Source organism: Microchirus variegatus, assembly GCF_963457635.1.
Source record: "Microchirus variegatus genome assembly, chromosome: 3".
Taxonomy (NCBI): domain Eukaryota; kingdom Metazoa; phylum Chordata; class Actinopteri; order Pleuronectiformes; family Soleidae; genus Microchirus; species Microchirus variegatus.
Window position 1 is genome coordinate 4116255 of NC_139804.1, and position 14364 is coordinate 4130618.

The window sequence follows — 14364 nt, forward strand, 5'->3', positions numbered from 1 at the left end:
GCCCAGGCAACAGGCCATTACTTGTGAGGACGGCATTTTTGGACTGTTGATGCCATAGGCTTGCCGCCTCGATTGTTGACATAGCAGTCCGCGAGCGTCAAGTGAGGATGACGTGACGGTAATGGAGGGGGTGTCTCATTTCTTAGGGGAACGTTCGTTACCCCTAACACCCTCAATCCTGTATTGGGGGCCAAGGGGAACTTCCAAAGAGGTGGAATTGGGATTCAGTCTTATTGTCCCTCTGCACTTTTATGAGACGTGCGTTTCCCTGTGATGTCTCGCAAGTCTCGCCCTCGAGTCGCCGCCTAAATTGGCACGCTGCAAAAGCCTGCTTAAGAATCTGCCTCTCCATAGAACAAGTTGGAAATAATTGGCTCAAATACCACAGACGCGTGCCGCCATTTATTACCGCAACAACAACAACAACAACAACATCGCCCAATTTATGTTTTAATTCGCAAAAAAACAAAAAAAAACAAGAACAAAACAACAGGCAGCTGGATTTCGTAAACAACTGTCTCTGCTTTTTCCAACTCGCTGCTTTGATATGACCCCGAGGTGATGCCAGTGGGATTGACAAGACACTCCTGCAGAGCTTTCGGATTTGGAATAAATCATCAAGACAGGCCCTACCCTCTCAGTGCTTTGCTCCTGGACACTAATATATCTCTCATATAGCTCACTGCCCCAGTCACGCCGTTCAGATGAGAAAAACGGCAAGGTGCCTTGGGGGGGGAAATGAATTGCATGCATGCAATTTAGTAATACATGAGAGAAATAACGCCTCATAAATGTCAAGAGGTAAAGGGGGGGAAAAGGAGGGGGGAAACGGCGTAGATTTGACAGGAGTTAATTTATTCCCCGACAACGCACTGCTTATTATAAAGAATGGGGTGAGACGGTTGCGTATGAGGGGTACCACAACAACCAGAGACGTATCATGCAAATTAAAAACAAAAACATCCACTGTGCCGTCATGATGCACGGATCACCCCAACACCCACCGCTCACCCGTGTCAAATATTTCCCGTAATTTCAAGATAATTTCACATCTACCAGCGGATTATGTAACACACCCGCCTTCTAATCTGAAATATCCTTCTTTTTTTCTCTCTCTCTCTCTCTCTCCCTGTATGGCCCACCCCCTCTGATCCATGGGTTATCAGCATTGCCTGTGGGTATATATAACTGCAGTCCGGCTCATTTCTACTGAATCATTTCAATGAGCCGTGATTTGAAAGGCCAGTGCGTGAGAATTAGTCACATCTAATGGTGAGACTGCAAAAGTGCAACAAACGGAGGACTCATCGGCTCACTCTTCCCTCCCTTTTCCCTCAAGCACATCGGGGGGGAAATGCAGTGGCCTTTCTCCACCATACCACAGAGGACAGAGACACTCTATCCAACTCTCTCTCTCTCTGCCGGTTTCCTCTACTCTACTTCATTGGTTTATGCCTCAGATTTATGTAGGTGGCGCTGCTGTCCTTTGTTTGCATGCATCCATCTGCTGCAGAAACACAAGATGGCGGAGTCTCAAAGCACTAAAAAGTGCACTAAGAAGTTTGCATAAACGCACTTTGCTCTACTCTAGTTACGTCAAGTCAAAGTCAACGGGCGGTTATTATCGTTTATTTCACTTTCTCGCCAGAGATGAGAGAGCGGTAAGAACAGGGCAATATTTTTTTTGGCCTGCTTTTGCAAAATTGAGAGACAAAGAAACATTCAGAAAGTCAGAAAATGCTATTGTAAATATGTTTTATACTGTTCAAATTTCAAATTTAACATTCATGTTCGTGTCTAAATAAACCTTTAGTTTTTCTTGATTTAAGTAGTATTTTTGTAATTGTAAATAATTGCCAGATATTTGAAGTTATTCTGGAACAATCGACAATGGACATTTTCTGGTAAAAAAAAAAAAGCAAAAAAAAAAAAGTCAAGGTGGACATCTTTTTCAGGGTTGGGTGTTAAAGGGTTAAAGTCATATTATTATAATTCTAAATAGATCACTTTTTTAAACTTTATTTTAAAGCAACTATACACTAAAATAAAACTGGCTAATGGAGTACATTTTAATTTCTGCCAATAACGCCCTTTACATGTCACGCATTGTACCTTTATTTTCCTCAAACTACGTATACATTATTCAGGGTATCCGCGGGGTCTTAAAAAGTCTTGAAAAGTCTTAAATCCAATCATTTGAGATTTAAAATAAATGTCTTAAATTCTCCTAAAATCTCATAAAAGGTCTTACATACAATTTCAAAAGGTCTTAAAAACCTATTAACGTTACTTTTATTTTAAACGTGCATAAACTTCAGTCTCGCTTTGAAATGTTTTCTATTTTTGAGGATAGCTAATCCTTATGCTAGGCTAGCATAACTACAACACCGAACTAAAGTAGGTCACCTGTGCCGCCCGGTGAGAATTTACTAGCTAGTGTGCTGTGCGCGCGCCGCGGTGTGTTACAGCTTAGCATAGCAGCGGAGAAAACTTAGCGAAAACCCACAACTAAGCCGAATTGCAAGTTCAACGATTTGTGGCTCCAATTTTCCTTCATGTCTTTCTTTTGCCAGTATGGATTTGAAATGGGTCTTAAATTGTATTCATTATGGTCTTAAAAAAGTCTTAACATTGACGTCTTAAATTTGACTTGTTGAAACCCGCAGAGACCCTGTTATTGCCATAAAGAAGCAGCGGTAGCACGACGCCATCGAGGACACGTGTTCTTCTTCTCATCGCTGGTGTTGTGACACGACAAGCACCATAACAACAAGTGTTCTTTTGGATATGAAGTTGTTATAGGGTGAGGTATTGGACCCAAGAGCAAGCAGGCAGGTGAAGACAGACGGCAGCTTATTGATGTGTGAACAGATGAGATAAACTATAATGCAGGAACCCGGAGGTGAAAGCCGGAGAAGGTGAGAGTCAGTGGCAGCGAGCTGCTTCAAGAGAGGGACGAGTGACTGGAGAACCAGGAAATGGATGGGATCAATGTAACTGTGTAACATGAACATACACAGTTGAGGCCAAAATGATTAGCCCCCCCTTGTGAAATGAGACAAAACGCCTGATTTCTCTCTGGAAATGACCATTAACAACAAGCGTTTATATTGCATTTGTTTCCCAAAATAACAAAGACAAAATGTCCACTAAGTTTGATTAGAATATTTTATTGACACACTGAATTGAAACAAGAAAGGGCAAAAAATGGGACGTCCAAAATGATTAGCCCCCTGCACATTAATAGTCAATAGTGTACCCTTTCTGAGCCACAACTGACAACAACCTCTAAGATTACTAGGTTGGCACAGGTCTCCTGAGGGATTTTGGTTCATTCTTCCATTCCAGCTGGTCCAAAGTGCGTGGTTTGCAAGCATCAACATTCACCTTGAGCACCCGCCACAGATTCTCAATAGGATTGAGTTCTGGGCTCTGTGCGGGCCACTCCAGGACCTTGGTTTTGGTATCCTTCAGGAACTGTTGGACCAATGCCGATGTGTTCTTTGGGTCCTTATCTTGTTGGAAGACCCAGAGACGACCTAAGGATAGACTACGAGCAGATTTCTGCATATTATTCCTCAAAATTTCAACATCATTTTCTTTTTTCAGGATGCCATGCACCCGAACATGGCACCCTGTGCTCGAGGCTGCAAAACAGCCCCACAGCATGATGCTCCCACCACCATGTTTAACTGTGGAAGCTGTGTTCTTTGGGTTGAAGGCCTCTACCTTTCTTTGCAAAACATACGCCACATCCATGTGCCCAAACAGTTCCAGTTTAGTCTCATCAGAGGCTGACACATGGGGGATAATATATTTGACCACCCCATTTTTCACTATATTTGAAATAAAGCAAGCCTAAAAATGTATTTTATATCCAAAATGTACCAAAAGCTACTAAATAGCACTGGTGAATGTTTGATTGTATCAAGTTTTATCAATGCTGCAAACACTAGGGAGAATTTTAGGAAAATGTTCCATAATTCCTGGTAGGCTAATAATTTTGGCCTCAACTGTAAATACAGTCAATGACATATTGTATTGTAATGAAACTGTCTCATCGTAAAGATAAACATCACTAATGATTTCTTATCATTTAAATTGTCTTTAAACGGCCGTATGAACAACTTCAAAAGCAACACTTATTCGCACATTCTCCATTAATCGAAATATGCAATAAATTTCATTTATTTGTATGTGTTTGATGTTTGATTAACTTTTGCCCAGAGCCGTCACAGCAGGGGGGGATTTCGGTTATTGCACGACACCAACATTAATGCATTTAAAAACGCTGTGAGCAGATTATCCTATAGCTGCATCACGCGTCTTATTCCACGGGTAAATAAAGGATCGAGGAGACGTTAGAGACCACTCTGGGGTCTGTTTAAATTACAGCTGAACATTATTTTTGCACACATGACACAATGGAATGTTTCCTTTCAAGTGGTAGTTTTAAGTATTTATGCCACGCGTCACGTGACCTCTCGAAATATCCCCTGCCCTTTCCATATTTTATGCCTCCTGTCTAATTTAAAGGGAAGAATTAGAGCATAAAATTACTTAGCTCTCTGTGGGGGAGGAACAGTGGACACACACACACACACACACACACACACACACACACACAACATTAAGCACCATCCAAGCTGATGCCAACAAAGCAGATATTTCCTTTAATGCAGGATGTAACAATGTTGAATATAGAGCCTTGTTTACATCATGAGAGTTAATTTTCATGTATTAAACTATTGAGCAGCAACAGATGATGATTGACAGTGAGATTTTAACTAGCTAGCTAGCTAACTGACTACAAAGATAGCTAGATATAGCATCTACCTATCTATCTATTTAGCTATAGCAGCTAGCTAACTACAAAGATAGCTAGATATAGCATCTATCTATCTATCTATCTATCTATCTATCTATCTATCTATCTATCTATCTATCTATCTATCTATCTATCTATCTATCTAATAGCAGCTAGCTAACTACAAGGCTAGCTAGATGTATCATCTATCTATCTATCTAATAGCAGCTAGCTAACTACAAGGCTAGCTAGATGTAGCATCTATCTATCTATCTATCTATCTATCTATCTATCTATCTATCTATCTAATAGCAGCGAGCTAACTACAAAGCTAGCTAGATATAGCATCTATCTATCTATCTATCTAAATAGCAGCTAGCTAACTACAAAGATAGCTAGATATAGCATCTATCTAGCTAGTTATCTAATAGCGGCTAACTAACTACAAAGATAGCTAGATATAGCATCAACCTATCTATCTATTTAGCTATAGCAGCTAGCTAACTACAATGATAGCTAGATCTATCTATCTATCTATCTATCTATCTATCTATCTATCTATCTATCTATCTATCTATCTATCTATCTATCTATCTATCTATCTATCTAATAGCAGCTAGCTAACTACAAGGCTAGCCATATGTAGCATCTATCTATCTAGCTAGCTAGCTATAGCAGCTAGCTAACTTTAAGGCTAGCTAGATGTAGCATCTATCTATTTTAGAATTAGGAACATTAAGAACCATCCAAGCTGATGCCAACAAAGCAGATATTTCCTTTAATGCAGGATGCAACAATGTTGAATTTAGAGCCTTGTTTACATCATGAGAGTTAATTTGCATGTATTAAACTATTGAGCAGCAACAGATGATGATTGACAGCGAGATTTTAGCCCATAAATAAAGAGCCCGGGGTGTGTGAAGGATTACACGTTGCAGAATTCCACTATAACGTGTCACCAAAATTAAAGTAGATTACTTTTTTTCTCTCTCTCTCTTCCTTTCATTCATGATTTATGCTGCAGAAATTGAATTTTTAATCACATCACATCTTTGAACACAAACATCATTGCGCACGCTGGGTAATAAGTTGTCCATCATGCTCTCAAAATCGTGCCTCGGAAACATCGAGGATTGAGACGTGACACAAATAATCGAATTACACGACTTCTTTGGTGTTTTTTCCGGTGAATTATGCACATCAGTTTAGGAAAAAAGCCAGATTAGCGACATCTGTGAATCACGTAATTAATGTTGTCAGTTAACGCAATTTAAGGTACAGTGTGGAACATTTTGCAGTTGAATATCCTTCAACACCAGCAATTGATTTCTCGTTTTTTTTTAATGTGCAATAGCAGTTATAAAGTGGTGTCTATTTAATTTTGAGCAAACACATTATGCATTCACCTCAGGAAATGGTTCTCTGTGCAAACTGGGAGCAAATTCTGTCTCCAGTGACCACGCCTGCTGCATACAGCAGCGTTTTCTAACAACAGTGACTACATGGCCCACAAAGAGAAACAGCCCAGATGATGAGGATGATGATGAGAGGCATTATTTAAGACTGCCCTGACACTGCAAACTCCATAAAAGCTGAAGTTTATGACACGGAGGCCCCGGCTGCACTGTGCTGCATCATTTCATTCACTACCTATATAAGTCGGGATCACAGTGGCAGCAACGTGCGGATGTTTTCTCTATGGAGGCGAGGCTTCACAGAGTGTTGACAATGCAATCCAAGCTCGACAGGTTAACGAGAAGAGAAATGTTCTTTATCCAGCTGCGCTGCTGCCAAAACGACCACAGACGGATGCTTGATCTGTCTCTGAAGAATCCGAGACAGTGGATTATCAGTTCACTGCACATGTAATGTGTGTTCTGTAATCCTTATTTAATCAGACAATCACAATTAGGATCTATCTATCTATCTATCTATCTATCTATCTATCTATCTATCTATCTATCTATCTATCTATCTATCTATCTATCTAATAGCAGCTAGCTAACTACAAAGCTAGCTAGATATAGCATCTATCTATATATCAAATAGCAGCTAGCTAACTACAAAGCTAGCTAGATATAGCATCTATCTATCTATCTATCTATCTATCTATCTATCTATCTATCTATCTATCTATCTATCTATCTATCTATCTATCTTATAGCAGCTAGCTAACTACAAAATTAGCTAGATATAGCATCTATCTATCGATCTATCTATCTATCTAATAGTAGCTGGCTAACTACAAAGCTAGCTAGATATAGTATCTATCTATCGATCTAATAACAGCTTGCTAACTACAAAGGTAGGTAGATATAGCATCTATCTATCTATCTATCTATCTATCTATCTATCTATCTATCTATCTATCTATCTATCTATCTATCTATCTATCCATCTATCTATATGTCTAAAAGCAGCTAGCTCACTACAAAGCTAGCTAGATATAGTATCTATCTATCTATCTATCTATCTATCTATCTATCTATCTATCTATCTATCTATCTATCTATCTATCTATCTATCTATCTATCTATCTATCTATCTATCTATCTATCTATCTAATATCAGCTTGCTAACTACAAAGGTAGCTAGATATAGCATCTATCTTTATATCTATGTGTACGTTCTTGTATGTGTATCTTTGTGAGGACCAAAAATCGTATAAAGTATAAAGTGAGGACATTTTGACTGCTCCTCCCCCCATATCGCTTAAAATCCTCTTCACAACCCGATTGTAACACATTAATGAATGCACTGTCGCAGAAGACACCTCCAGAGCTTATGCTTGCTTGCTAAATTGTTTTTCATCATCATCACGTTGTCAAGTGACCAAGTGTCCCAAAAAAAACTTGCCGTCACCGAAAAGCACCAGTGAGGGTTCTTAACCAACAAAGTGAGGTCATTTTCACGAAGTGAGGACATTTTGCCCGGTCCTCGCTTTGTTTCCATTGAAATCACTTCCTCAGGTTGTAAACATGATATACTTAACAGAGGTTCTCAATTTGGTACAAAAAACAGTTTTCCAGCCCCTGGTGTTTCACTCACTTTTTGCTCTGGGGCTCCACCTGCAGACATGTTATGGTACTGCAACCAGTTAGTTCTTTATAGATGTCATTCACGAAGTAGTTATTTGCAATTGTGTTGATTTATAAATTGGAAATGCCGGTCCTCATTTTGTTAGCAACCCGGTCCTTAATATGCAGCAAGTACACGGATGTTTGTTTGTGTGTGTGTGTGTGTGTGTGTGTGTGTGTATGTGGTACAATGCACAGCCATTATCATGAAAAAGGTTAACCCTGAAGCTCCAACACACAAGTCGTACATATATTTACATACTATATATATATATATATATATATATATACACACTGATCTCTTTTCATTTCTTTTCACTGAAATTTCTTTTCTTTTCATTGTCCTGCCATTGAAACTTCATTTGCACACCTATGACGCTCGCGCTGTGCCATTTATATGTAGAGCAAAGGCATTGACCTCGACGACGAGAGAAGTCACTTCTCAGCCTCCAGAGGTTCTCGGTCCGATCTCGCGGCGGCGGCGGCGTAACAGGATGTAGAACACGCATGAGTAGCTCACGGCATCATGGGCCCTTGTTAGCTAAGCCAGCCTTGACATCTCTTATGTAATCCTAATAAAGGAGAAGCAATGTCGCGGTGCAAGCCAGTCTTTTTTTTCTGCCTCGTGGCGACTCCACTGCAGACCACCTTCTATTCCTCAGTGCAGTGGTGCTATTCTGCATCGTCTACAACCCTCTGTTTATTTATTGAATAAACAAAATGAATGACCCGTGTGCTGTAACTGGACTTAAATGCACCCCCCCCCCCCCCTTGCCCCACACCAGATGCGCAGAGTGCTCATTGCTCAGTCAGTCATTTCAAATGTAGGAAATCCATTACACATGCATCATTGATTTTTTTCAGCTGCATTTGCATTGTGTGGAGCCTTAAGGCCACATTATACTTCTCCGACTGCGTATGAGTTATCCGTCTGCGTCACCACGGAGACGCCTCGAGCATTTATACTTCTGCGTCGTGGTGACGGACACTCGCTGCAATTTCCCGCCCGATCAGTAGGGGTCGCTGCGCAAGGTTGTTGTGCTTCTGGCTACAGTGAGCAATGGCGTCCGAGAAAGAAAGAGAGAGAAAGCCTGTTGTTGTTGAAAAAGTGGCCGTTTCTCACTTTTCTGTGTCACGGAACGCAGTTTTAAGATAATTTGAGGCGAGAAATTGGCCATTTAGAGTCTAAACATGTGCTGTGTGTGTATAGATATGACGTATTTATAGTTCGGCAGCGGCGTTATCGGCGGGGATCAGCTCCGCCTCTGTCAGGACGCCCGGAGCGCACTGAGAGCCGGCACAGAGCAGCTTAGCTCGGCCTGTCCTGAGGACCAATCGCAGCTCTTGCCGTCTCCGTAGTCCCTTGACGGAGTGACGGACACTTAAAAAATATTCCGTGCACCCGGAGACGACGCAGAGGCTCTTCGACAGGTTCTGCGTCGACGCAGAGGACTCTGCGTAGCTACGCAGAGCACTTTACGCAGGAGTATAAATTGGGCTTTAGGTGTCGACCCCGAAGAAGGGGCTGTTCTTACTCCCCAAACAAAACTTCAGCTCAAAAGGAGACGTTGAGCACCGCTAAGCACTTTGCCTTCTTTACTTTTTTTTTCCGTCGACTCGATGCAACGTCCGGTGTAAGCACGGAGCGGATTTCGAACCAAAAAATGATGCTTTTTGATTATTTGGTTCCATAACCGAGAGCTTGGAACATTACAAACGCAGTCATTATAATTTCTCCACAAAACTACACAACACAAATATGAAGCAAAAAAAAAATGTGTGCAGCCGCCCCCCCCAAATCCGCATTTATCTTCCGTCTTCTATCGAGCTTTGCAGCTTTGGTTTTGGTTTGCTCGACACTGTAATCACACCATCAGGATGTGGGATGTAAGGCATTTATTTTGAAGTCAAACGCTTGCACCGCTTACTTACATCTGTCCTCCTCAACCTGTCTGCCTTAAACCCTCTAAAATCAAAGCAACAGCCTGCACTTGGGGTGCTATAAAATGAATTAATTATCTCTGAGCAAACCTACTTTACTTGAGGAAAAAATTGACTGCGGTTTGATTTTTTTTTTTTTTTTTAACCACCAAGAGGCGAGACACGCCATTAGGGGGTGTAATTTCTGCTGTGCTGTCAGGTCCGCGCAGTTGCAGTTTGTTGGCTCTTGTTAGAAACTCCACACCCTCCCACAACTGTGACCCCCAGGATATCGCATCGGAATTAATCAGCGTTGCTGGACATGAATCCAGGATGCACGCTCAAATTGGACTCACGATTCCCAGAACTTGATGTTTGAGTTTTGTGCTGACGAGTTGCACTTGGACTCGAGCACTGACTTGTTTTTTTAGAAAAAAGTTAATAAAGCCGCTACAAATACTGCATTTATAAAATAAATCAACCCAGTGGATGGAGTAGTCACATGAAGAGAGGGGAGGTCAGTGGTTAAACCGGGCTGTTTGTGTTTCCATTACAATATTGTACCTCCTCAACTTCGTTTTATAACATGACACGCAAAAACTAGTGACTCGTGACTTGTAAAGCAGTGATTTTTCGATGTCACTGAATCATTACAATCGGTTAATTAAAAACGATTTGTTCAGTACTTCCTGCACGACCGGAGCATCTAGACTCCATCTGACGCGGTCACTGAACTGAAATCTTGACGCGGCTCCCCTCTCGCGATCGCCACTGTCGTCCGTGCTGTCGCTAAATAAACCTGATTTTTACGATTTTTAAAGCGGACCTACACCGGAAGTTCCAATTAACGCTGTTTTTTTTGTGTTTATCTGCGTCATTACCTTGTTTAAGAAGCCCTGAAGGTTCTAAACAAACAGTTCAGCCACTGCTGAGAACGATGTGTTGTATTGTAATCTCGGGCTCAGCGAATCTCTGAAAAAACCCGGTCCGGTTTACGTAAACAGCGGTTCTCCTGAACAGCAGATCGTCCTGCTCCGGTCACATGTCCGGGCACTCCCGGTTGCGTACATTGAACCGCAGAAGAAGAATAACGTCCGGTGTGGATGCGTTTCACGAGCGACAGTGTCTTCTGACTCTGGGTCTGACTCCGGGTCAAAGTCATAAAAGGGACTGAGAGCGGGTGTGCTGAATATGTCACTTCCGGGTACTGGCCAATCACAACCCAGTTGGGAAGGCTCTACACTGGCTGGCCAATCGCAGCACAGTCTGTCTTCTGGGGGTGAGATTTATGTCTGAAATATCGTGGCTCAGGAGAGCGTCAGAAAAGACAGATTTCTATCGGCTCGTTTACAGCAACTAGGAGGTTTTTGACCATAAAAACAAGTTAATGTATGTAAGTAGACCTCCATAACTAACATATATGTGCAACAGGACTACTCTATGTGAGCTTTAAGTCTTTTCAACTGATCTACAGTTCGGCATTGCTCACGATGATTCTCATGTTGGACGTTGCGCTAATGCCTCTTCCTGTGAGGGGCTTAGGGCGCTCTGACCAATCAGTGGCCGGCAATCTGACGATGTGACACGTAGTATCGACTGCTATGTACTATGCTAGTGGAAATGTAAAATTACTGTACCGTGCTACTGGAAAGAGGGGCTTTACATTGTGATACAACTGAATGTAACGCAAAAGTTGGGGTAACACATTACAGTAACAATATGCTCAAAGTGTGGCACTAATTTTGTTATACAGGATATATAATAATAATAATAAAGGTGCTAAGTAGAACCATATACGGTTCTTCGGCTTGTCCTTATAGGAGAACCCTTTTTGCCCTTAGTGTTAACAAGAATCCTTTTTAAACCCTATATTCAGGAAAGGGGTCTTAAAGGGTTCTCTAGATCAAAATGGTTCTTACTGGAACCATTAGTGTTACCAAGAACCCTTGAAAAACAAATTCCTGGTTCCTGGTAGAACCTCAGCCCTTGTAGAAGAACACTTTTGGAACCCTTATTTCTCAGAGTTTAGGTAAGCTAGTAAGTAAGACATTTATAGAAATACCATCTTGTTTTTATAGTAATCACTAAGTAGATTGGTAATGGCAATAGAGAGTGTGTGTTATGTGTAGGAGGATACATTTCCTGAAGCATCATACTGCTGTAGTCATTCATATTACCAAACTATTACTTTGGGAGCTGTAATACACTCTATTATCTTCTCCTTACCTTGAATGTAAATGTAATATATACCAGACTGCTGCTAGTCACTGGTAGCCTCCATCCAAACGTATTAATATTTAACAACCAGGGATAAAACTCAACAATCGAACATTCCTCTTGCCATCCTGCTTCTACAGCTATATTGGCGTAACATTTTTTAATTATTATTATTATTATTATTTGTAAAATGTCAGACTCAGGAACTCAGGAGAGCCTCAATCTCAAAATGTCAGTATTTAACACCCCGGGGATGAGACCCGACAAACCTGCCGACGACAGCTTTAACAAGAGATCAACATAATTTATTTAGTGAAAATGAATTGCCGTCTCTCAAAGTCACCTCAGAGTCAAAGTGTATGATGTGAAAACAAATCAAGTTAAGAAAATGCGTCCCGGGTTTTTTTTTGTTTTTTTTATCATTTTCACTGAATATTATTTTCTTTCTGAACTAATCTGTGGATTAAGAAAATACCATAAAACAGCGGCGAATGGTCCTCACTTATTGCAAAAAACACAATCACTTCATACAGTAATAGAATAATGCACTGTACATAAGCAGCCAATAAGCAGCTTATATTGGTCAGACGTGGAGCGGTAAATGTTTTGCCATTTCGTTTGATGAATAAATTATCAAGATTAGCCAAATCACTGACAGTGTGGACAGAAAAATCGATTTAAAAAAAAAAAATGAATAAAAAGAAGAAGAAGAAGAAGAAGAAGAACTCCACTGATATCTTAAAATATGCAAATTGAAATTTGAGGAAACCAAACATTCGGAAAAGACGCAATGTGTCTGTGAGGAGCAGTGCTGTGTTTGCAGTTCAGCGAATTTGATGCTTTGCGCACCGTGTCCATGTCAGTGTTTGTGTGTGTGTGTGTGGGTGAATGAGAGTGAACCTGAAGAGTCGAAGGAAAGGTGATGAGTCGGTGTCTAACTTAAAAGGCAGCTGCTTTAAATGCTCGGGCTGTGCTATCTGTTTGGCCCGCCTGTGCACGGGGGGGGGGGGGGCTGTGCTCGCGGTGCGATAACACAGGACTCGCAGTATAAAACAGGCTTATTCTCCTGGAAAACTTCTATAATCAGTTGGATGCGCTTGGCGAAGTAAAGACTGTGGCAACTGAAGTGAGGAAACTCACGTCTGATAATGAGACTCGACGTCTTTAAACGCGGAGAATGTGATTTCCGGGAATGCAGAAAAGAAAGGAGAAAAGCTCATTATCCTTATCAATAATAAGAGAGGGCAGATAAAAAAAAAATGTTATGCATATTCTACAGGAGTCTTGTCGGAAATTAGCAAAATCTTTTGTATTTTTTTTTTTTTATAAAGCCATTTTGCATTTTATGTCCATTTTAATGCTTCCTGCGTTTAAATGCAAGAGGCCAGTGTTTCCGTTTCTCCCTGACTTAAAGGTCCCATATTATGCAAAATCATTCTCTGAATCACTAAAATCCTTATATTTGGGACTCTGGAGGTCGGTAAAGTGTGAATAATGATGACTTACTCATGTTTTTGTCGTCCTCCTCAGTCTAAGTGCAGGAGATGAAGCACGCAATGTTGACTTCCACACTCATTGCTACACTGTTGTAAACAAATTTCAAGTCATTCCGAGATACTCTTTGTTTTTTTGACGAAAGTCAGTTCACTGTCAAAGTGCATCTGGTCAAATGGATCATTTCCTGAATTTCAAAAATTCATTAAAATTATTCCTTGAGAGCTTTGCAAATATTTTCAACGGATCCTTGTTCAGGGCGATGCCGACTATTATGATGGTAAATTTCAAGTCATTCCGAGATACTTTTAGTTTTTTTGAAGAAAGTCGGTTCACTGTCAAAGTGCATCAGGGCAAATGGATCATTTCTTGAATTTCAAAAATTAATTAAAAATATTCCCTAAGAGGTATGCAAATATTTTCAATGGATCCTTGTTCAGGGCGATGCCGACTATTATGATGGTTAATTTCAAGTCATTCCGAGATACTTTTTGTTTTGGAGAAGAAAGTCAGTTCACTGTCAAAGTGCATCAGGGCAAAAGGATCATTTCCTGAATTTCAAAAATTAATTCATTCATTTTTGAGACTAAAGTCAGCTCACTGACAGATGAGCACGTTTTCTTGTTCATTGTTTTCTTGTCTTCTCCTTGAAAAGGATTGGTTTGTTTCACTAAAGTGTGAAAGAAAAATTTGGATCAGCTGACCGTTGCAACCCCCAATTGAGTCTAGCGGAAAAACAATAGTATCTTGAAATCCCAGGATGTCCATATAAGGAGTTGTGTATTATTCATCTATGTTTTTTTTTTTTGTTGTTTTTTTTGCATTTCCATTCATTTCTGAGAAAGTTAA